This window comes from Neofelis nebulosa, chromosome X (assembly GCF_028018385.1).
Source record: "Neofelis nebulosa isolate mNeoNeb1 chromosome X, mNeoNeb1.pri, whole genome shotgun sequence".
Taxonomy (NCBI): domain Eukaryota; kingdom Metazoa; phylum Chordata; class Mammalia; order Carnivora; family Felidae; genus Neofelis; species Neofelis nebulosa.
Window position 1 is genome coordinate 17,126,372 of NC_080800.1, and position 24,845 is coordinate 17,151,216.

At 36.1% G+C, this 24,845-nt stretch overlaps 1 protein-coding gene across 1 annotated transcript in view; it reads right to left on the minus strand.

Annotated features, from left to right (window-relative positions):
* Positions 1 to 407: 407 nt before the first annotated feature.
* LOC131502771 (uncharacterized) overlaps positions 408 to 24,845 on the minus strand; it is a 517,527-nt gene continuing 493,089 nt past the window's right edge. Inside the window, exon 4 of the mRNA XM_058713727.1 lies at positions 408 to 491. The gene's annotated coding sequence lies outside the window, so the exon portion shown is untranslated. The remainder of the gene's footprint in view (positions 492 to 24,845) is intronic.

The window sequence follows — 24,845 nt, forward strand, 5'->3', positions numbered from 1 at the left end:
ATATATCAATCATCATATATCTATCTAAACTCAGTCTAATGGTATTATGGACTGAATGCTTGTGTCCCTCCAAAATTCATATGGATGGTGGTGGTGACTAATTTGTCACTGAGACTCTAAAGAGACTATGGGAGCAGCTTGGAAACTGAACTTGAGGGCTGAGGCCTAAAACAGGTAGGCAGTACAGGGCTCCCTGTAATGGGACTTTAGGATTACTAGAGCTTGATAATCAGTTTTAAGTGTTCTTTTTTTCTGTATTGTAATTCATTTAGAACATCCTGAAAACTTCATTAGTTTGGAGTCAGCCTTGTGTTTTATTTGTGATACTTAGGAGACTCAGAGGAAGGTGTTATAACTACTTTTTTTTAATCATCCAAAAAGAATTTTCTGTAGCTTAATACTTCCTTACCTTTTAGTTTACCTTATTGTCCATGTTGTTGGTTACAATACAGTAAAACCTTGGATTGTGAGTAACTTGTTCAGCAAGTGTTCTGCAAGATAATCAAACATTTATAATACATTTTAACTTGATAAACAAATTATGTCTTGCAATACATCATTGCAGTAGTATGTGATGCCGAATATCACATGATCACAACTGAGCCAATGGTTCTTCTCTCTCTCACTTGCTGTGGGATTGTGGGTGATCGGCTCCCATGATCAGATGCTTGGTCTCATGCTGCAGTGTTTGACATAAAGCAGTGATTTTTCAGAATGTTGGAAGGTGCCCACAACTGGCACTAGTATATTTTTTGTCACTTCAAAGAACCTATGGGCAGTCCTTGCTTTTCCATACAAGAGTAAGCCTAGGAATGCTTTGCTTCATTCTAGGTCAGGCTGCCTGCAGATAGAGACCCTTTCCTCTGCTGCCTTGTTGCCAGTTACATAAAATAGAGTATATGACAAGAGTTTATTGCTGGTGTACCATAGTCAATATCCGTGCAAGTGTATACAGTGGCCCCCACGCAGAAAAAAATTCCATTAAGCCAACAGATAGCACGTATTCCGTTAGTGATAGTGAAAACTGTTCTACACAATAATCCTCCTCTCTCATCTCCCTCACAGCAGCCATGAAGGTTTTCAAAGGTAAGTGCAGGTTAATTTATTTTTCTTTATATTTTGTATTTTACTTATTATTTTTCATTATATTACAGTACTGTAATCATTTTATATGAATATTTTTGGGGTTACAGAAGGAATCATCTGAGTTTCCATTATGTCTTATGGGGAAATTCACTTTGATACTCAAGTGCTATGGATTACAAACATGTTTCTGGAACAAATCACAAACCAAGGTTTTACTGTACATACTTTATTCAAGAAGGCTTATGGAACTTTATAGCTGTCCATTCTTTGGAGATATATATGCACACATTTTTGGATTATTTTTATAGTCTCCATTAGTTCCTAATCATTAGTGATTTTCTTCTTGGATTATTGAAGGGGAAAATTTTCAATTTTTCCCAGACTGTTATGGTGGAGAGATCACAGGCACTGGATGTAAAAGAACCTGAATCAAATTTGGCTGACTGATCTTTGGCAAATCCATTTGACTTGACATTGACTTTATCTTCTGGCTATTCTCACCTTAAGCATCATTCTCGAACTATTCTCTAAAACATCAATTTGCTGCTTAATGGTGGGCAAATTAGATTTGCCTTTTCAAAGTACAGTTTCGCTGTTTGTGGAAAAGATAAGATTCTAGAGAAAAGGCTTTGAAATAAGGAGGATGTCAGAAAATTCATTCTGTGAGCCTAGAAATCACACTTTAAAAGGCTTTCAGTAAAATAGTCATCTGGTAATAATATATAAACACTCCCTCTAAAGACTTCCTTACAAAGTCTATGAGAAAGTTGAAACAAGAAAAATTCATCTGTGTTTAAAAAATATGAGCCTTAATTGCAAAACCTCTCTCTGCCCTTACTAAAATGTAACACCCTCCAAATAACAGCCATATGAAAGTAAAATGTTTGTTTGTATCAATAGGTGGTTTGGTTTAGAAGCAATATGGCTAAATAATTTCTTTAAAGGCTGCAGTGCCTGGTTTGAAATGTTGGAAATCTTATTTGGGGGGACTCTGCATGGTAATCAGCTCTAAGGATGACATGACATCGTTAATAATGAAGGTATTTAAAATAGGACTTAGGCAAGGCTGACTATTTACAGAGCTGCCTGACTGCTGTGAATCTGCACAGACCTATTTCTGGGCCTTTGTTTGCAATTCATGGTAATTTACACAGTAAATGCCTTAGGATTTGCAAAATGGAACAACAGCCTATATAGATTCAGGGGGCTAAATGGAACTTTTCCTCTTTGACACAAGGAAATCGGTATATGATGAATAGCTGATGGCTGGGTTTTCATGCTCTTGCATGAAATTCAGTTTAATTTCTTTGGGTTTTAAATCAACTCATTGATAATGTGGGAAAATGAATAAAAGAGAACTTATTTACTCTTTAGTAGATGCTATTTAATAGACAAGACTTAACTTATTTGCAATAATGAATTGTTTTCTATGACTATCACATCCACCATTACTGTAGTGCAATATAGTGGAAGCAACACTAAAGTAAGTAAATATGTGCATACAATATAAAAAGGGTACACTTATTGAGCACCACTAGGTGCCTTAGGCATTGTGCTAAGCAATTTATATTCATTATTTTTTTCACCTGTATTCCAGTTCTATTTCCACTTACCAGCAATTCTCCCCTAAGCAAATCATTGAACATCTTTGAAAACATTTTTATTTTGTCTCATCTCTATTGTAGAAACCTTAATAAGTGTCTTGCTTTCTCATTCACTTATCTATTAATGCAACAAATATTTACAGAGTGCCTATTACATACCAGTAGTTGTATTAGGGGCTGAGGCTACAATGACAAATAAGACGTTTTCCCTGCCTAAACAGAGCTTATAGTTTAGTTTCCTAAACATGATGTATGTAGAAATGTATTTTTTCCAACACTTGTTCAAAAAAAAATAAAAATCTTTTAAGGTGGTACATCTAACAAAGTTGTTAATTCGGATCAAATGAAATAATGTACATGAAAAGTACTTGATAAATGATAAAAGGACATAAACCTACTTTGATTGGAAACTGGTCTTAACAGTAAGTCAATAAATTCCTTATGGATAATAAATACTTTCAGGCTGATATTTTAGATTAAACTCTGGAAGAATGTATTTTTTTATTTAATTAACTTGAACTGCAAACTATTGTTGGAATAATTAAAATATGCCTAATACTCATCAAAGACTGATTCTCAGTAAGATTATAATGTGAAGATGATGTTAAAACTGGTCCTCCTTTACAAAACAAACTGGACTTGATTGTCAGGTTAAAGATACCATCCAAATGAAGAAGCTTGTGTTAATTTGAATGAAAGCATCTTTATTCAAATAAAGCTAATAATGCTGAATGTCAAATTCTTTTGAAAGGAACATTTGACTTGGAATAGGTACTACCAAAAATATAAATCGATTGATTGATTCATTCATTGCTTCATTTGATAATAAACTTCCTCACTCCACAAATAATTTGGACCCCAACTAGTGACCTTATATCTTTCACTTTTAATGGCAGGTAAAGGAAGTACATGAAAGCTGGAGGCAGTTAGAAGATATAGCAAAATGAGACCATCTTTTTTTTTCTTTTTTAACAGAAACTAGATCTTCAGTTTTCCTTTGTTTCAGACTTTATTTTGTATTGTTTTTCTTAATTATCACCAATTGGTTGTTTTTCAATTCTTAAATTTTGATTGCTTCTCCTGATGTTTGCTCTTGAGACACAATACTGGGGGAACATGAGTAACCAGTGAATTTTTCTCCAAAGTGAAGTTTTTGCAAATTAGAGCCTTCATATATTGAATTTCCCTTAAGATAAATAAGGCTGACAAGCTCCAACACAAAATAGCTATAAATTAAAGTAGGTAATGGCAAACTGGCTCAAGGGACAAATTTCGCCAATTGCCTATTTTTGTAAATAAAGTTGATTGGAATATGGCCAATCCCACTCATTCGCATAATTTCTATGGCTGCTTTCACACTACAAAGGCAGAGCTGACTAGTTGTAACTAAGATTTCATGGCCTGCAAAACCAAAAATATTTATTATTGAATTTTTACAGAAAAAGATTGTCAACACCTAAGCTAAACAGTTAACTCACTTTAGATATATATGACCGTTTTACAGATGTATACTGGGTATAGCACTTACATAACCATCGTGGTTAATTATATGTTTACATTCTTTTTTTAAAAATTTTTTAACATTTATTTATTATTGAAAGAGAGAGACAGAGCATGAGCAGGGGAGGGGCAGAGAGAGAGGGAGACACAGAATCCGAAGCAGGCTCCAGGCTCTGAGCTGTCAGCACAGAGCCCCATGCGGGGCTTGAACCCACAGACTGTGAGATCATGACCTGAGCCGAAGTTGGACACTTAACCGACTGAGCCACCCAGGCGCCCCTATATGTTTAGATTCTTAAATAAAGTTATTTGTGAGAATTATTTTTAAAATATCTAAGTGGGCATTTTTCCTTCAAAGGCAGAATTCTATCCTCTTCCCTCCCCCAACTTTTTCTACCATTACTAAAGCAGCAGGAGTGCTGGTTATTTAAACATCTTAATTATAGTGCTAAAGAAAGAAGACATGATCATTTCTCCCCCAATTGTTCAGCAAAATCATTGCCTTTTCAACAAGAATACTAAAGGAATAGCTACAGAGTGATATAAAAGAGCTGTTGCATGATATCATCAAATTAAATTATATATTTCATAATTTTAGTATAACTCAACCTAAAGTTTGATATAGAAACCATGCCTTAACTTTGAAAACCCCAAATCTTATAAGGGAAAGGATCATTTTCATTAAGAGAATGTAATTATAAAATTTCCACAATAATCACAAACTATTCTGGCTGAAAAGTACAGCTCTATTCAATGCTTTTTAAAGGAGAAATGTCAGATCTTACTCTTCAGACTATAGCTATTCCAAAGATATTAATTTAATATGGCAAAAGCAGAGTTATTTTAAAAAGTGGGGATGTTATATTTGCCAAGTGAATCAATGAATCATAACACCACTTAGTTTAGGTAATTCACAAAGTAACTGCATCATTTGTTTGCAGGGACATGAAGACTACCTTTGTTCTGAAATATTTTCTGATATATCTCTGAACCTGAGTGTGGGTACACAGGGAGTAGACATTACCCTCAACGAAATGAAACATCCCCTTGACTTTGGTCCACTGTGTTTACTTAGTTATCCTTCCAAATCAATAACTTGTTCCTCTTTGCCTTCTGTACCTATTTGTTTTCCCCCTCTCTTTTCCTAAATGTAGGCATTCCCCAAAGTGCTTCCTCAGCACTTCTTCATAAACAGACACACACAAACACACACACACACACACACACACACACACACACACACACACACAAACTTTTTATTTTGCTATCATCTCAAGCTTAGAGGAAAGTTACAAGAATAGTACAAGGAATTTATAGTTTGCTCTATTTGCTTTATCAGGCTCTCTCCTTGCTTCCTTCTGTCTCTCAACCTTCCTCCCCCACCACCTACCTATATATCTCTATCTCTATCTATCTATCTATCTATCTATCTATCTATCTATCTATCTTTATCTATCTATCTATCTATCTATCTATCTATGTGTATGTATACATATGTAGGTGTGTGCATACTATTTTTTGATCCATTTAATAGCCTTGTACCCCTTCACCTCTAAAAATTTCAGTGTGTATCTTCTAAGAACAAGTACCTTCTCTTACATAACCACACTATAGCTATCAACATCAAGACCTTCAACATTAATCTACAGTCCATATCTAAATTTTATCTATTGTTCCAAAAATGTCCTTTATAGCTATTTTTTTCAGTATAGTATCCCAATCCAGGATCATGCCTTTCATTTAGCCATGGTGTCTCTAATTTCCTTTAATCTGGTATAGTTTTTCAGCATTACTTTTTGTTTCTTTACCTAGACATCTTAAAATAATGTAGGCTAGTTATTTTATAGGAGGTCCCTCAGTTTGCTTTGTCTGATGTTTTCTCAGCAGCTATCATTTTATTCTTTCCCAATCAACCTATCTTCTGGATCTCATCCAATTCCCCAGCTTCAACATCTTCCTGTCTATGTCATTAGTTCTCTTGTCTCCTCTTGTCTTAAAGATATACCATGACTTCTATTTCTGGCAATGCAGAAGAGTAGCTATTTTGGGGAAAAAATAAAGCCCTCAAATGTAAAATGTCTTGATGTGCTGGAATAACATTATTTTAAATGCATAATTGAGCCTACAAAAAAGTTTTAAATGCCCCAGGGGACAAAAATACAATGATAGCCAGAAACTAGGGTGGTAAACTATCTCTGATGATCTGCAGGGTAAGATTTGGGTCTGAACTGAGATTCCTCAAAAATACAGTATATGGGTACATAGAGAAATGGTGAAATAGAATAAAGAATCTACCAGCAAAAGAAAATTACAAAGAAATTTGTTTGCATGACAAATTGATCTGGGTTCTGGATACAAAAACAAAATAAATTTAAACCCCTCTTCCCTGAGAATTGTAGACCCTAGGCTTGCTTCTTGCAGATTTGGGATTCAAATTTAAACAACTTCCATATTTTAAGAAGCCCTAAGTCAATGTAAGAAGTTAAAGTGGTCTTGAGTTTGTCTGGCAGAAGCAAATTCAAATCTTAACAGAAGAGTCACATTCCAGTCCTTACAGGATTCCCTTAGATAAAGACTAATCAAATACGAAGTCATAATCCAAGGTTAGAAAACACATGGAGGAGAAAACCTATCATGAATAAAAATCAGAATTCAACCCTCCAAAAATTCAGATGATAGAATTATTGGTATATACCAATAATACCAAATAGGTAGACCTGAAGTGATTAAAGACTAAGAAGATACAAGTAAGAAACATGACTCAGTGTAAAATATTACCAGGCAGATTTTTAAAAAAAACTAAATAGAACTTTTAAGAATAAAAAAACATAGTCATGAAAGTAAACAAAACCAAATAAACAGATGGTTTAACAGCAGATAAGATATGAAAAAATTATGATTTCAACACAGAGATGTAAACATAGCAAATATAAAAGAGATCAAGAGACATAGAGGACAGAATAAGATCTAACATATTTCTCAACAACAACGGATTAATATCTTTTGTATGCTGAGAGAAAATAACTGTGAAACTACAATTGTAATATATGATACATTATTATTCAAGAATAATGGTGAAATATTTTTCAAAACTGAGAGTTTACCTGCAAAGTTTCATTAAAAGAACTTCTAAACTAGATGCTTTAAGAAGGAAAATGATCCCAGAGAAAGGAATGAATTAAAGATAGTGAACAAAGAAATTGAAAAATATGTGGGTTTAGAAAATCATGCAATAACAGTAACCTTAATTTGAACACATCCTAACTTGCTTAAGTTTGGCATACTCATTTCCTTTTACAGTATCCTGAAATTTCACTAAAGCAAAGACAAAGAAAAATTTTTAAAGGCATGAATTCATTATGGAAGATGGAAAGCAGAGAAGAAAGTATTCACTAATTTAGCAAACCTGAGAGAACCTAGAGCAATCTGATTTGTATCAAGAACTCTGAATGGAGGTATGAGTTACCTCTGGAGTTCAAAAAAAGAGGATTTACTGAAAGTTTGTTTAACAAGCAAAATCTCATATCCCCCTCCTCCTATTACTCAGCCAGGCAACTACCCCTCTGAAAGCAGGGTCTTTTTTTTTTTGTTTTTTTTTTTTTTTGAGAAAGTAAAACAGAGGTTCTGGACCTGCAAACCCAAGAGTATTGTATTTAAAAAGAAGATCAAGTCTAAATTTACATACAAAAAGACATCAGCTTTCGTCTTTCACCTAGAACCAAGAATGCTAACAAGCAGCCTTGTACCATCCAGTCAAGGGTACTGGAAGTTTCTTCTCAGGATTATCTAACCAAGCTGAGAGAAAAGGCCAAAAGATAATGACACAAAGGACTCTTCAAGGAAATGGCTCAGCCAGATTATCCTAGAATGAGTTTAAGCATATTGAAAAGAAATGTATATAACAAGGGGAAAGTTTGGGCTTGAATTTGTAAGTATGTAGACAACTAGGTAAAACACAGTACAGAACAAAAAAGCAAAAACCCTATTATCTTCAGAGAAAACAAAACCTTTTCCAGAAAAGCAAATGTGACCATGGCCTGCTATCTAGCCTCAGATGAATTATTAGCATTTGTGTAGTCATAATAACATAAAGTTGAATATTGGTGTAACATCCTGTCTTTTACAGTGGAAGGACCAAAGAATCACTGAAGCCAAAGAATCAAGAAGTAGCAGTATTTTTCTATTTTTTAATGTTTATTTATTTTTGAGAGGTGGGGGTAGGGGCAGAAAGAGGGAGGCACAGAATCTTAAGCAGGCTCCAGGTTCTGAGCTGTCAGCAAGGAGCCCGACGTGGGCTTGAACTGAAGAACTGTGAGATCATGACCTGGGCCAAAGTCGAAAGCTTAACCAACTGAGCCACCCAAACGCCCCTTTATTTTTTTTTAATGTTTATTTATTTTTGAGAGAGAGAGAGAGTGTGTGCATGTGAGTGAGCGGAGGAGGGGCAGACTGAGGGAGACACAAAATCTGAAGCAGGCTCCATCCAGGCTATGAGCTCTCAGCACAGAGCCCCAAGAAGTAGCAGTATTTTTCAATATTTATTTAGAGATACGGAGGTAAAACTGGGGCACCTGAGTGGTTCAGTGAGTTGGGCAACAGACTTTGGCTCAGTTCATGATTTCACGGTTCCCGGGTTGGAGCGGTGAGTGGGGCCCTGTGCTGACAGCTCAGAGCCTGGAGCCTGCTTCCGATTCTGTGTCTACCTCTCTCTGCCCCTCCCGACTTGTTCTCTCTCTCTCTCTCAAAAAAAAAATAAACACAAAAAAATAGAAAAAAAGAAATACGGAGGTAAAACCAAAAGAACAATTTTTAACAGCACTGAAAAGTAGTCGCTTTGGGGGCTCAGAAAATGATGGGGAGGGATAGGGCATGGCATCGTTTCCCAGGAACTTTATAGGTTTTTTGGACTCTAAGCCATTTTACATGGATAATGTTGATATCAAATAAGACAAATTAGAATATAATAATACAAAACCAATTAATGGCCTAATTTGGATATTAACAAGATAGAAATAAAATACTGGAGAAAATATGTAAGAAGAAGGGGTTGAGTGGAATTCAAATATTCATTATATAGTAGGAGATATTCAGTTTAGTTTTTTTGATGATGTATTTTTTTTAATGTTTATTTATTTTGAGAGAGGGAGAGAGTGAGAGAGAGAGAGAATGAGCACGTGAACAGAGGACAGGCAGAGAAAGGGAGAAAGAGAATCCCAAGCAGGCTCTGCACTGACAGTGCAGATGCACGACTCGATTCCACAAACCATGAGATCATAACCTGAGCTGAAATCAAGAGTTGGATGCTTAACTGACTCAGCCACCCAGGTGTCTCTTTAATGGTGTATTTTTAAATTTTAAGAAATTTGAGATAAAAAGTATAATCTCCATGTCAACAGAAGAGAAAAATTAAATTTACCAAGTGCATAAGTATATTAAAATACATATAAAGATATAAGTATAGATGGGTAAGATAGAGATACAGGAGATATACAAGCACTGCTATCACAAAGTAAGGACTTCTATTACAATATCCAATATTTGAGTCATCTTCCAATTTCTTATTAACCAGTTAATTCTAAATTTTTTTCAGCTGAGACAAAGACTAAGTGGACTATTACTATAATTTTTTTATAATGATAATAATAGCTGTGAGTTGTGATATTTGTTTTAAATTTGCTTCAAAGAAGAATAAGAGACTTTTAAAATAAGTGTGTACAATATGAATATGAGTAAAAATATCCCTAAATTAAGCCATAGGCTCAATCTAGCACCTACTGAGATTAGATTACATTTGAATAAAAAATAGATATCAGATGAACCATGCCCCATATATGCAGCCTCCCACTGAAGGAAAGCAAAGATTTTTGTTGTTATTCTGTCATTAGAAGTTACTGTACAACAAAATCCTATTGAATAGTGGGACTATTTCCAGAATAATTCATCAAATCATCTATTTTAGTTCTAAGATAAATTTTAGAATCATGATGAAAAGTATTGGAAGGGAGTGTTCTATGTATTTTTAATACAGAATCCACCAAAACTGGTATATTTTATGATAGGACCTACTAGCAAGATAGGAAGCCACTTGGGAACTTTTGTTTTCTTTTCTACTTTTGTTTTAATGGATTAAATACAGAAAACAGAAGCTGAAAGAGTAGGTCAAGCAGTACAAAACAAAGAAGTGATTGCATCTGTATTTTATGCCAAGGGTAATGTGAACACAAAACAGTCTCATCATTTCTAATTTGCAAGTTGCCTAAAATATTAGACCAAATTGAACAAATTGTTAGAAGGAAAACAGGATGCATTTCGTAGCATTGTTTTATTTTTTCATTAAGATTCTGACTACATGTCACTCAGTGCTTTTTATAACTGGTATAAGGCTTATCACATAGCAACCATTTGTCCAGTTTTACTTCAACCAGTGGTTCTTAAACCTGATTGTAACACTGGAATTGCCTGGGATACTTTAGAACCTGCTGACACCTGGGCCCCACTCCCACAGATACTGTTGTAATTGGTCTAGAGAGCAATGTGGGCATTGGTTTTTTTTTACTCCCCAGGTGATTCTAATATGTACCAAAGAAATGCTGAGAAACAATGAGTTGGAGGGTCCAACTTAGGCTTCACATAACTTCCAAACCCCTGGGTTTCTAAGTGCTTCATAAAATTAAAAAAGTTCATTTCTTTGGTCAAAATTATTAATGTTAAACAAAAGGTCTCCTTTTTTCCCTTCCTTTAAAGTTAATGAGGCCTGTAACTCCTCTCTCTCTCTCCCTCTTCTTGTTTCCCACCCACTCTACTTTCCCAACCATTTAATATTTGCCATGATCCCAGGCAGTACAAAGAGTGGACACCCAGCCCCACTTTCCACACCATGACTCATCCTAAAAGCAGTTTGCCAAATGGCTCTGGTTTTTGTTTCAGACTTCGTGCAGGGGCATCCACAACCCTGTACAACAATGCTTGTTCTTGCTCTACTCCCCCTCTGTCCCCGCCCAACCTCCTACTCTCTATTTAAAACCATACCAGAAGAAAAACAACGCATTTGTCCCCAACAGTTTGCAAACCAGTCATGCTTTTCTAACATATGCAAGGCTAGCATTCAACAATCCAGGATTCATGAAACTAGTTTCCTAAGCATCTATCAAATAAACTTGGAGATCTCTGAGGACATTCAGAATTTCCTGCCTCCAACTAAGGATGGGATAGGGCTTTCACAATGCTTATTTTAAAAGATTTATAGGACTCCTGTATATTCTCATATCTCTAGGCAGCATATAGAGGCCCCTTTTAGAGTATTTGCTGGGAATTTGCACCAAACTCTCCTATGAGAGCTCTATTTGCCTGTGTTATATATAGAGAGTTATATATTTACTGGTTAACCACAGAGGAAAGCATGATGAGGATTTGGGACAGAGAGATAGAGCTAGATCTACCCAGTGGACCACAGTGAAGATTAATAGCTATTGTAATTTTCATCATTACACTGATAGGTGAACTCTAGCAACCAGAGGGTGACTAAGACACAGTGGATGGTAGTCCCGGCCTGACATGGGAACTAAAAGGAAGAAAAAAGGCTGACAGATGTCTGAAACACAACAAAGAGGAATCCAGCCCTAACAACCTTCTGAGATCCAGGAAGGCCAGCAGGCACTATTGGGTCAATCTCTTGATGACCCTCACTCCACTCCTTGAGAATGAGATGGAGTATGAAATGGTTTAAGGTGGCAGTAGAGTAGAATAGTGTACAGTAGGGTTCTAAGCCTCTAGGGAACTGGACAGGGGCTCTGTAGGAATCATCATTAGTCTGTCTTTTTTTTAAAAATTGAAATATAGTTAACTCAAAATGTTATGTTAGTTTCAGGTATACAACATAGTGATTTGACAAGTCTATACACAATGCTATGCTCATCACAAGTGTAGTTACCGTATCTCAGAATACAATGCTATTACAATACCATTCACTATATTTCCTATGTTGCACACTCTTTATTCCCATAACTTATTTATTCCATAACTAGAAACATGTATCCCCCATACCCCCTCAGTGACTTTGCTCACTTCTCCACTCCCCTCACCTCCAGAAACCATCAGTTTGTTCTGTGTATTTATAGGTTTGTTTCTGCTTTTTGTTTGTTTTGTTTTTTAGATTCCACATATAAGTGAAATCATACAGGGTTTGTCTTTTTCTGTCTGACTTATTTCACTTATATCTAAGTCCATCCATGTTGTCACAGATGGTATGATCTCATCCTTTTTATGGCTGAATGACTATTATTCCATTGTGTATACATATATGTGTGTATATATATATATATATACACACACACATTATTCAATTCTGTATAAATATATGTATGTGTATATATATATACACACACATATATATACACACACACATATATATACACACATATATACACCACTTCTTTTTCTATTCATCTATCGATGGACAGTTGGGTTGCTTCCATATCCTGGTTATTGTAAATAATAGAATAAACACAAGGGTGCATATATCTTTTAGAATTAGTGTTTTCATTTTGGTGTGTGTGTGTGTGTGTGTGGGAATATCCAGTAGTAGAAATACTGGATCATATGGTAGATCTACTTTGAATTTTTTGAAGAGCCTCCATACTGTTTTCCAGAGTGTCTGCACCAATTTACATTCTGACCAACAGTGTACAAGGGTTACTTTTTCTCTACATCCTTACCAATACTTGTTATTTCTTGTGTTTCTGATTCAGGCCATTCTGACAGGGGTGAGGTGGTATTTATTTGCATTTCGCTGATGAATAGTGATAATGAGAATCTTTTCATGGGTCTGTTGGCCATCTGTATGTCTTCTTTGGAAAAATGTCTATTCAGGTCCTCTGCCTACTTTTTAATTGGATTTTGTTTTCAGGGTGTTAACTTGTACAAGTTATTTATATATTTTACATATTAACCCCTTACCAGATATATAATTTGTGAATATCTTCTATTAACATGTCTTCTGTCTCAGTTCAAGATATAGCTATGAGAGAAAAAACATCATGTGAAGGCTCAGAAAATGGTGGAGTAAGAGAACTCAGCTCATTTCTTCCCAAAGATACAACTAGATAACACATCAGAGTAAATAACCCAGAAAATGACCCAAAGGCTGGCAGAACAAACTCCACAACTAATAGTTTTGAAGAGGCCACATCTGTTCAGCGTGCTGCATTGGAAAAATATGCAGCCAAGAATTCTTTATCCAGCAAGGCTGTCACTCAAAATGGAAGGAAAGATAAAGAGTTTCCCAGACAAACTAAAACTAAAGTTCATGACCACTAAACCAGCCCTGCAAGAAGTTTTAAGGGGGATTCTTTGAGTGGAAAAAAGACGAAACAAAACAAAACAAAAAGACCAAAAGCAACAAAGACTAGAAAGGACTAGACAACATCACCAGAAATTTGAACTATACAAGCAACACAATGGCATTACATTCATATCTTTCAGTACTCACTCTAAACGTCAATAGACTAAATGCTCCAATCAAAAGACACGAGGTATCAGAACAGATAAGAAAACAAGACCCATCTATATGCTGCTTACAAGAGACTCATTTTAGACCTAAAGACACCTGCAGATTGAAAGTAGGGGAATGGAGAACCATTTATCATGCTAATGGTCATCAAAAGAAAGCTGGAGTAACCATACTCATATCAGACAAACTAGATTTTAAAATAAATACTGTAACAAGAGATAAAGAAGGGCATTATATCATAATTAAGGGATCTATACACCAAGAAGATCAAACAATTGTAAATATTTATGCCCCCAACGTGACAGAAACCAAATATATAAATCAATAATCACAAACATAAAGAAACTCATTGATAATAATACCATAATAGGAGGGAACTTCAACACCCCAGTTCCAGCAATGGAAAGATCATCTAAACAGAAAATCCACAGGGAAACAATAGCTTTGAGTGACACACTGGACCGGATGGACCTAACAGATATATTTAGGACATTTCATCCTAAAGCAGCAGAATACACATTCTTTTCGAGTGCACATGGAACATTCTCCAGAATAGATCACGTATTGGGACACAAATTGGCCCTCAACAAGTACAAACAGATAGAGATCATACCTTGCATATTTTCAGACCACAAGTTTATGAAACTTGAAATTAACCACAAGAAAAAATGTGGAAAGACCATGAATACTCAGAGATTAAAGAACATCCTACCAAAGAATGAATGGGTTAACCAAGAAATTAAAGAGAAAATTAAAAAGTACATGGAAGCCAATGAAAATGAAAACACCACAGCCCCAAACCTCTGGTATGCAACAAAGGTGGTCATAAGAGGGAAGTATATAACAATCCAGGCCTTTCTAAAGAAGGAAGAAAGGTCTCAGATATACAACCTAAACTTCCCCCCCCCAAAAAAAAAACTGAAAAAAGAACAGCAAATAAATCCCAAAACCAACAGAAGAAGGGAAATACTAAAGATTAGAGCAGAAATCAATGCTATTGAAATAAAAAACAAAACCAAAAAAAAACAAAACAGTACAACAGATCAATGATACTGGGAGCTGGTTCTTTGAAACAATTAGTAAAAGTGATAACTCCATAGCCAGATGGATCACAAAGAAAAAGGAAAGGACCCAAATAAATAAACTCACAAATGAAAGAGGAGAGATCACAATCAACACCACAGAAATACAAACAATAATAAGAGAATAGTATGAACAATTATATGCCAACAAATTGGGCAATCTGGAAGAAATGGGACAAATTCCTACAAACATATAAACGACCAAAACTGAAACAGGAAGTAACAGAAAATTTAAACAGATCCATAACCAGTAAAGAAGTTGCATCAGTAATCAAAAATCTCCCAACAAACAAGAGTCCAGGGTCAGATGGTTTTCCAGGGGAATTCTACCAAACATTTAAAAAAGAGTTAACACCTATTCTTTGAAGCTGTTCAAAACCACAGAAATGGAGAAAAACTTCCAAACTCATTCTACGAGGCCAGCATTACCTTGATTCCAAAACCAGAGAAAGACCCCACTAAAAAGAACCATAGACCAATTTCTCTGATGAACATGGATGCAAAAATTCTCAACAAGATACTAGCAAACCAGATCCAACAATACTTTAAAAGAATTATTCACCATGATCAACTGGGATTTATTCCTGGGCTGCAGGGCTGGTTCAATATCCACAATCAATCATGTGATACATCACATTAATAAAACAAAGCATAAGAACCACATAATCCTCTCAAAAGATGCAGAGAAAGCATTTGACAAAATACAGCATGATTTCTTAATAAAAACCCTCAAGAAAGTAGGGATAGAAGGATCATACCTGAAGATCATAAAAATAATATACAAAAGACCCACTGCTAATATCATCCTCAATGGGGAAAACCTGGGTGTGTTCCCCCTAAGGTCAGGAACACAACAAGGATGTCCACTCTACCACTGTTATTCAACATAGTGTTGGAAGTCCTACCTTCAGCAGTCAGAAAACACAAAGAAATAAAAGGCATCCAAATTGGCAAGAAGGAAGTCAAACTTTCACTCTTCACAGATGACATGATACTCTATGTGGAAAACTCAAAAGACTCCACCAAAAGACACTAGAACTGATACATGAATTCAACAAAGTCACAGGATGTAAAATCAATGTAGAGAAATCATTTCCATTTCTATACACCAACAATGAAGCAGCAGAGAAATCAAGGAATCCATCCTATTTAACAAAAATGCATCAAAACCCATAAAATACCTAGGAATAAACCTAACCAAAGAGCTGAAAAATCTATACACTGAAAACTATAAAAAACTTATGAAAGAAATTGAAGAAGATATTAAAAAATGGGAAAACGTCTTTTCATGTGCCTGTTGGCCATCCAGATGTCTTCTTTAGAGAAGTGTCTATTCATGTTTTCTGCCCATTTCTTCACTGGGTTATTTGTTTTTTGGGTGTGGAGTTTGGTGAGCCCTTTATAGATTTTGGATACTAGCCCTTTGTCCGATATGTCATTTGCAAATATCTTTTCCCATTCCGTTGGTTGCCTTTTAGTTTTCTTGGTTGTTTCCTTTGCTGTGCAGAAGCTTTTTATCTTCATAAGGTCCCAGTAATTCATTTTTGCTTTTAATTCCCTTGCCTTTGGGGATGTGTCGAGTAAGAGATTGCTCAACGTCGCTCCTTATCAGGGAAATGCAAATCAAAACCACACTCAGATACCTCCTCAAGCCAGTCAGAGTGGCCAAAATGAACACATCAGGAGACTATAGATGCTGGAGAGGATGTGGAGAAACGGGAACCCTCTTGCACTGTTGGTGGGAATGCAAATTGGTGCAGCCACTCTGGAAAACAGTGTGAAGGTTCCTCAGAAAATTAAAAATAGACCTACCCTATGACCCAGCGATAGCACTGCTAGGAATTTACCCAAGGGATACAGGAGTCCTGATGCACAGGGGCACTTGTACCCCAATGTTTATAGCAGCACTCTCAACAATAGCCAAATGATGGAAAGACCGTAAATGTCCATCAACTGATGAATGGATCAAGAAATTGTGGTTTATATACACAATGGAGTACTACGTGGCAATGAGAAAGAATGAAATATGGCCCTTTGTAGCAACGTGGATGGAACTGGAGAGTGTGATGCTAAGTGAAATAAGCCATACAGGGAAAGACAGATACCATATGGTTTCACTCTTATGTGGATCCTGAGAAACTTAACAGAAACCCATGGGGGAGGGGAAGGAAAAAAAAAAAGAGGTTAGAGTGGGAGAGAGCCAAAGCATAAGAGACTCTTAAAAACTGAGAACAAACTGAGGGTTGATGGGGGTGGGAGGGAGGGGAGGGTGGGTGATGGGTATTGAGGAGGGCACCTTTTGGGATAAGCACTGGGTGTTGTATGGAAACCAATTTGACAATAAAGTTTATATATTGAAAAAATAAATAAATTTAAAAAATGTGAAAACATCCCATGCTTGTGGACTGGAAGAACAAATATTGTTAAAATGTCGGTACTACCCAAAGCAATCTACATACACAATGCAATCCCTATCAAAATAACACTAGCATTCTTCACAGAGCTAGAACAAACAATCTTAAAATTTGTATGAACCAGAAAAGACCTGAATAGCGAAAGCAATCCTGAAAAATAAAACCAAAGCTGGAGGCATCATAATTCCGGACTTCAAGATGTATTACAAAGCTGTAATCATCAAGACAGTATGGTACTGGCACAAAAACAGATGCTCAGATCAATGAAACAGAATAGAGAACCCAGAATTAGACCCACAAACATATGGCCAATTAATCTTTTACAAAGCAGGAAAGAATCTCCAGTGGAAAAAGACAGTCTTTCAGTAAATGGTGTTGGGAAAACTGGAAAGCGACATGCAGAAGAATGAACCTGGAGCACTTTCTTACACCATATACAAAAATAAACTCAAAATGAATGAAAGACCTAAATGTAAGACAGAAAGGCATCAAAATCCTAGGGAAAAAACAGGCAAAAACCTCTTTGATCTTGGCCACAGCAACTTCTTACTCAACACATCTCTGGAGGCAAGGGAAACAAAAGCAAAAGTGAACTACTGGGACCTCATCAAGATAAAAAGCTTCTGCACAGCAAAACTAAAAGGCAACCCATGGGATAGGAGAAGATATTTGCAAATGACCTATCAGATAAAGGGTTAGTATCCAAAATCTATAAAGAACTTATCAAATCCAACATCCAAAAAATAAATAATCCAGTGAAGAAATAGGCAAAAGACATGAATACACACTTTTCCAAAGACATGCAGATGGCTAACAGACACATGAAAAGATGCTCAACATCACTCATCATCAGGGAAATACAAATCAAAACCACAATGAGATACCACCTCACACCTGTCAGAATGGCTAACATTAACAACTCAGCCAACAACAGATGCTGGTGAAGATTCAGAGGAAGAGGAATATTTTTGCACTGTTGGTGGGAGTGCAAACTGGTACAGCCACTCTGGAAAACAGTATGGAGGTTCCTCAAAAAATTAAAATTGAACTACCCTATGACTCAGCAATTGCATTACTAGGTATTTATCCAAAGGAGACAGGAGTACCTTTTCAAAGGGGCACATGCACCCCAATGTTTATACCAGCACTATCGACAAGAGCCAAAGCATGGTAAGAGCCCAAATGTCCATTGACAGATGAATAGATAAAGAAGATGTGCACACACACACATACACACACACAATGGAATATTACCTGGCGATCAAAAAGAATGAAATCTTGACATTTGCAACAATGTGGATAGAACTAGGATGTAATATGCTAAGTGAAATAAGTCAGAGAAAGGCAAATATCATATGACCTCACTCATATGGAATTTAAGATACAAAACAAATGAATACAGGGGAAAGGAAGCAACAATAAGATAAAAACAGGGAGGCAGACAAGCTCTAAGAGATTCTTAAATACAGAGAACAAACAGGATTGCTGGAGGGGTGTTGGGTGGGGATGGGCTAAACGGGCAAGGGACATTAAGGAGGACACTTGGTGGGATGAGCACTGGGTGTTATATGTAAGTGGTGAATCACTAAATTCTATTCCTGAAAACATTACACTATATGTTAACTAACTTGGATTTAAATTTTAAAAAATAAATAAATAAATATTTAAACAATAACAAAAAGAGAAGGGGCCACATCAAAGAGGGTAGGAAGGGTGGGGATGCAGTGGGGAGCTAAATGGACCACAGTGGGAAGGTAAATGGCCCACAGTGGTCTGTATAAGGGAGGGAGCCATAGGGGCAGAGAGGGAGGAGAAACAGACCCTCAAACTGGGGAACCTACATAGGGAAGAGGAATCCCTATAATATTTAGCTTTGAAACCGAGAGGGGCTGAATTTCATGAGTTCTTACAACCAGTGAGACTTAAAGCCTGGATTTTTAAAAATCAATGGGCTCAGTTCTGGGAGAGCCTAGAGGATGATAAGAAGCTAAGCCTCTGCCCTTTAAGAGACAGCATGACAAACAGGACGTGGACATATAGAATAAAAGCAGCAATTTGAAAAATGCCTGGGATATATTGGGGGGAGGCTTATTTACTCATCTCAGAGCATGTTCTGGAGGGGCAGGGTTCACAGGGAGACTCCCCCAGGAACAAAGGAGCTGGCAGATGCCATTCCACTCTTCTGCCCCGCTGCCAGCACAAACATATGGCCACCTGCAGGAACCAGTATAGAACATTCACTACTTAACTTGCTTATACCAAGTCCCATCCCATGCACTTGGTAAATCTGCCCTTTCTACTCACATTTGTCTCAGTGCCACCACTACTGGTCCACTCCTAGCGAAGGCCAGCACAAACCTTGCCAACACCACATCTCCCAACATGTGCATTTTGCAGGGCCTCAGTCCCCACAATGGTGGTGGTAGTTCCTGTAGGAGCCCTACATGCACCTTGTTAAAATTGCCTGTCCCTCAAAAAAAATTGCCACCCTTCCACAAGTGCTTTTTGGATCTGCCTAGGCCAGCTCCAGTCCCACAAGTGGTGCATGGTCTCATTTTCCAAGCAGACCACTGTGCACCTTGTTAAAACTGGATTCCCAACCCCAGCTGGGAACCAAACACTACTCACAGCTGGCAAATAAACCTGCTTCAGATGACTCGACTGAAGGAAAAGTTGCAGGAACACAACAGCAGGGTGCATGCAACACACATAGGAGACATCCCTGAAAGGCCAGGTTCCAGTGCAGAGAGGACACTGAACTGCAGGACACTATAGGACCTCTTCTTCATAAGGCCTACTATCAAGAGAAGAAGATGTAGCTGACTCTCCTGACACACAGAAATAGACACAAAGAGACAAAATGAGAAGACAGAAGAATATGTCCCAAATGAACAGGACAAAACCAGAGCAAGAGACCTAAGTGAAACGGATATAAGTAATATGGCTGATAGAAAAGTTAGTAATGACCATAAAGATACTCACCAGACTTGAGAAAAGAGTGGAGGACATCAGTAAGACCCTTAACAAAGAGATAATAAAAAAACAACCAATCATAGATGAAGAACACAATAAGTGAAATTAAGAATACACTAGATGGAATAAACAGCAGGCTAGAGGAAGCAGATGAACGATGTAGTGACCTGGAGGACAGAATCATGGAAAGTAATCAAGCTGAGCAGGAGAGAGAGAAAAAAATATGCAAAATGAGACTAAACTTAGGAAACTCAGCAACACCATCGAGTGTAATAACATTTGCAGTATAGGGATCCCAGAAGAAAAAGAGAGAGAAAAGGGGGCAGAAAATTTACTTGAATTGCTTAAAATGTCCTTAACCTGGGGAAGAAAGCAGATATCTAGATCCAGGAGGCAAAGAGTTTCCCACAACAAAATCAACCCAAGGAGGTCCACACATAGTACTTTAAATGGCAAAAAAAGAGTGACAAAGAAAATTTTAAAAGAAGCAAGAAAAAAGAGAATAATTACATGCAAAGGAAACCCAATAAGGCTATCACCAGTTTTTTCACCAGAAACTGTAGGCCAGAAGGGAGTGGAATGATATATTAAAAGTGCTAAAAGGGAAAAACCTACAGCCAAGGATATTCTATCCAGAAAGGCTATCATTCAGAATAGAAGAAGAGATAAAGAGTTTCCCAGACAAAAGCTAAAGTAGTTCATGACCACTAAAATAGCTCTAAAAGAAATGTTAAAGGGGACTCATTAAGTGGAAAGGAAAGGCTGTAAGTAAGAGTAAGAAAAATAGGAAGCACAAAAGCAGTAAAAATAAGCATATCTATAAAAATCAGTCAAGACACTCACAAAATGAAAGGATGTAAAGTATGACACCATATACCTAAAATGTTGGGTTGGAGGGAAAGTGCAGAATGGGTTCAACTTAAATACCAAATTCATATAGACAGATGTATGCAGAAGATGTCATATACAAATTAAATGGTAGCCACAAATCAAAAACCAGTAATGGATGAGCAAAAATTAAATTGAAAGGAATCTAAGTATATCACCAAATAAAGCCAGTCAAGCATAAGAGAAGAGAGCAAGAGAAGAAAGGATAAGCGAAGAGCTACAAAAACAACCACAAAACAAGTAACAAGATGGCAATAAATACATACCTATCAATAATTACTTTGAATGTAAATGGACTAAATTCCTCAGTCAAAAGACATAGGGTGACAGAATGGATAAAAAGCAAGACCCATCTCTATGCTGCCTATAAGAGACTAATTTGAGACCTAAAGACATATGCAGATTGAAAGTGAGGGGGTGGAAAAACATTTATCATGAAAACGAATGTGTTAAGAAAGCCAGGACAGCAATACTTATATCAGGCAAAACAGAATTTAAAATAAAGGATAACAAGAGACAAAGAAGGACACTATATAATAATAAATGGGACAGCTCAACAGGAAGATATAACAATAGTAAATATTTATGCATTCAATATGAAAGCACCCAAATATATAAAATAGTTAATAACCTCCATACAAGGATTAATCTACAGTAATACAATGATAGTATACGACTTTAACATCCCACTTAAATCAATGTATAGATCACGGAAACAGAAAATCAACAAGGAAACAGTGTATTTGACTGACACACTGGACCAGATGGATCTAATAGATATATTCAGAACATTCTATCTTAAAACAGTATAAGACACATCCTTTTCAAGTATATATGGAACATTCTCCAGAATAGATCACGTTAGGTAACAAAACAACTCTCAACAAATTCAAAAAGACTGAAGTCATACCATGCATCTCTTCTGACCACAAAGCTATGAAACTAGAAATCAACCACAGAAAAAAATCTAAAAAGAGCACAAGTTCATGGTGGTTAAATAAAATGCTACTAAACAATGAATGGATCTACAAAGAAATCAAAGAAAAAATAAAAAAATCACAAGTAAACAAATGAAAATGAAAACATAATGGTCCAAAATTTTAAGGATGCAGGAAAAGCTGTTCTAAGAGGGAAGATCATAGCAATACAGGTCTACCTCAAGAAGCAAGGAAAATCTCAAATAAACAACCTAATCTTATACCTAAAGGAGCTAGAAAAAGAAGAACAAAAAAAGCCAAAACCAACAGAAGGAATAAAGATTACAGCAGAAATAAATTAGACAGAAACTAAAAAAAAAAAAAATACAAAAAAACAAAAACCAGAACGTATCAATGAATCCAGGAGCTGATCCTTTGAAAAAATCAACAAAATTGATACACCTCTAGCCAAACTCATCAAAAAATAGAGAGAGAGAGAGAGAGAGAGAGAGAGAGAAGCAGGACTCAAACAAAATCACAAATGAAAGAGGAGAAATAACAACCAACACCATGTAAATTCAAATGATTGTAAGAGAATATTATGAAAAATTACATGCTAACAAATTGGACAACCTAGAAGAAATGGATAAATTCCTAGAAACATATAACCTCCCAAAACTGAATCAGGAAGAAATAGAAAATTCTAACAGACCAGCAATGAAATTGAATCAGTAATCAAAAAACTCCCAACAAAAAAAAAGTCCAGGACCACAAAGCTTTACAGGTAAATTCTATCAAATATTTAAATAAGAGTTAATATATATTCTTCTCAAACTATTCCAAAAACTAGAAGAGGAAGGAAAACTTATTTATTCTATGAGGCCAGAATTATTCTGATACCAAAACCAGATAAAGACACCACTAAAAAAGAGAACTACAGGCCAATATCTCTAATGGACACAGATTCAAAGATCCTCAACAAAATACTAGCAAACCAAACTGAACAATACATAACAAAAATCATTCACCACAATCAGATGGGATTTATCCCTGGGGTGTAAGGGAGGTTCAATATTCACAAACCAATCTATGTGATATGTCACATCAATAAGAGAAAAATAAAAACCATATTATCATTTCAAAAAATGCAGAAAAAGCATTTGTTATAGTACAACATCCATTCATGATAAAAGCCCTCAACAAAGTAGGTTTAGAGGAAATATGCCTCAACATAATGAAGGCCTTATATGAAAAATCCACAGCTAAAATCATCCTTAGGGAAAAATGGAGTTTCTCCCCTAAGGTCAGGAATAAGACAAGGATGTCTACTCTCACCACTTTTATTCAACATAGTACTGCACATCCTAGCTACAGAAATTAGACAATGAAAAGAAATAAAAGGCATCCAAATTAGTAAAGAAAAAGTGAAACTTTCCTATTTGTAAATGACATAATACTATATATAGAAAACCCAAAAGACTCCACTAAAATCTACTAGAACTGATAAAGAATTAAGTAAAGTTGCAGAGTACAAAATCAATGTATAGAAATTGTTGCATTTCTATACACTAGCAATGAGGCATCAGAAAGAGAAATTTAAAAAATCCCATTACCACTGCACCAAAAATAATAAAATAACGAGGAATAAAGTTAACCAAGGAGGTGAAAGACCTGTCCTCTGAAAACTATAAAACACTGATGAAATAAATTGAAGAAAACACAAAGATATGGAAACACATTCCCTGTTTATGGATTGGAAGAACCAATATTGTTAAAACGTCTATGCTACCCAAAACAACCTACAGATGTTGTGCAATCTCTATCAAAATACCAACAGCATTTTTCCTAGAACTGAAATAAACAATCTTAAAATTTGTATGGAACCACAAAAGACCACGAATAGCTAAAGCAATTTTGAAAAAGAAAAACAAAACCGGAGGTGTCATAATTCCAGACTGCAGATAATATTACAGAGCTGTAGTAATCAAAGCAGTGTCATACTCACACAGAAATAGACACAAAGGTCAACAGAACAGAATAGAAACCCCAGAAGAAACTCACAATTATATGGTCAATTAATCCTTAACCAAGGAGGCAAGAATACACAATGGAAAAAAGAGTCTTTTCAAGAAATGGTACTGGGAAATCTGAACAGGTATATGCAAGAAAATGAAAATGGACCACTTTCTTACACCATACACAAAAATAGACTCAAAGTGCTTTAAGGACTTAAATGTGATATCTGAAACCACAGAACTTCTAGAAAAGGGCATAGGCAGTAATTTTTCTGATATCAACCATAACAACATCTTTCTAAAAATGTCTTCTGAGGCAAGAGAAACAAAAGCAAAAATAAACAATTGGGGTGACATCAAAATAAGAAGCTTCTGCACAGTGAAGGAAATAGGCAACAAAAGTAAAAGACAACCTACTGAATGGGAGAAGATATTTGCAAATTACATATCCAATAAAGGGTTAGTATCCAAAATACACAAAGAACTTATCAAACTCAACACCCCAAAAACAAAGAATCCAATTAAAAATGGGAATGAGACATAGATATTTTTTCAAAGAAGACATACAGATGGCCAATAGACACATGAAAAGATGCTCAACATCAGTCATCATTAGGTAAGTGCAAATCAAAATCACAAGGAGATACCACCTCACACCTGTCAGAATGGCTAAAATCAACAACACAAGTAACACAAGGTTTTGTCGAGGATGTGGAGAAACACAAGGTTTTGTTGAGGATGTGGAGAAAAGAGAACCCTGGTGCACTGTTGATGGGAATGCAAACTGGTGCAGCCACTGTGGAAGACAATATGAAGGTTCCTCAAAAAAATTAAAACTAGAACTACCCTACAATCTAG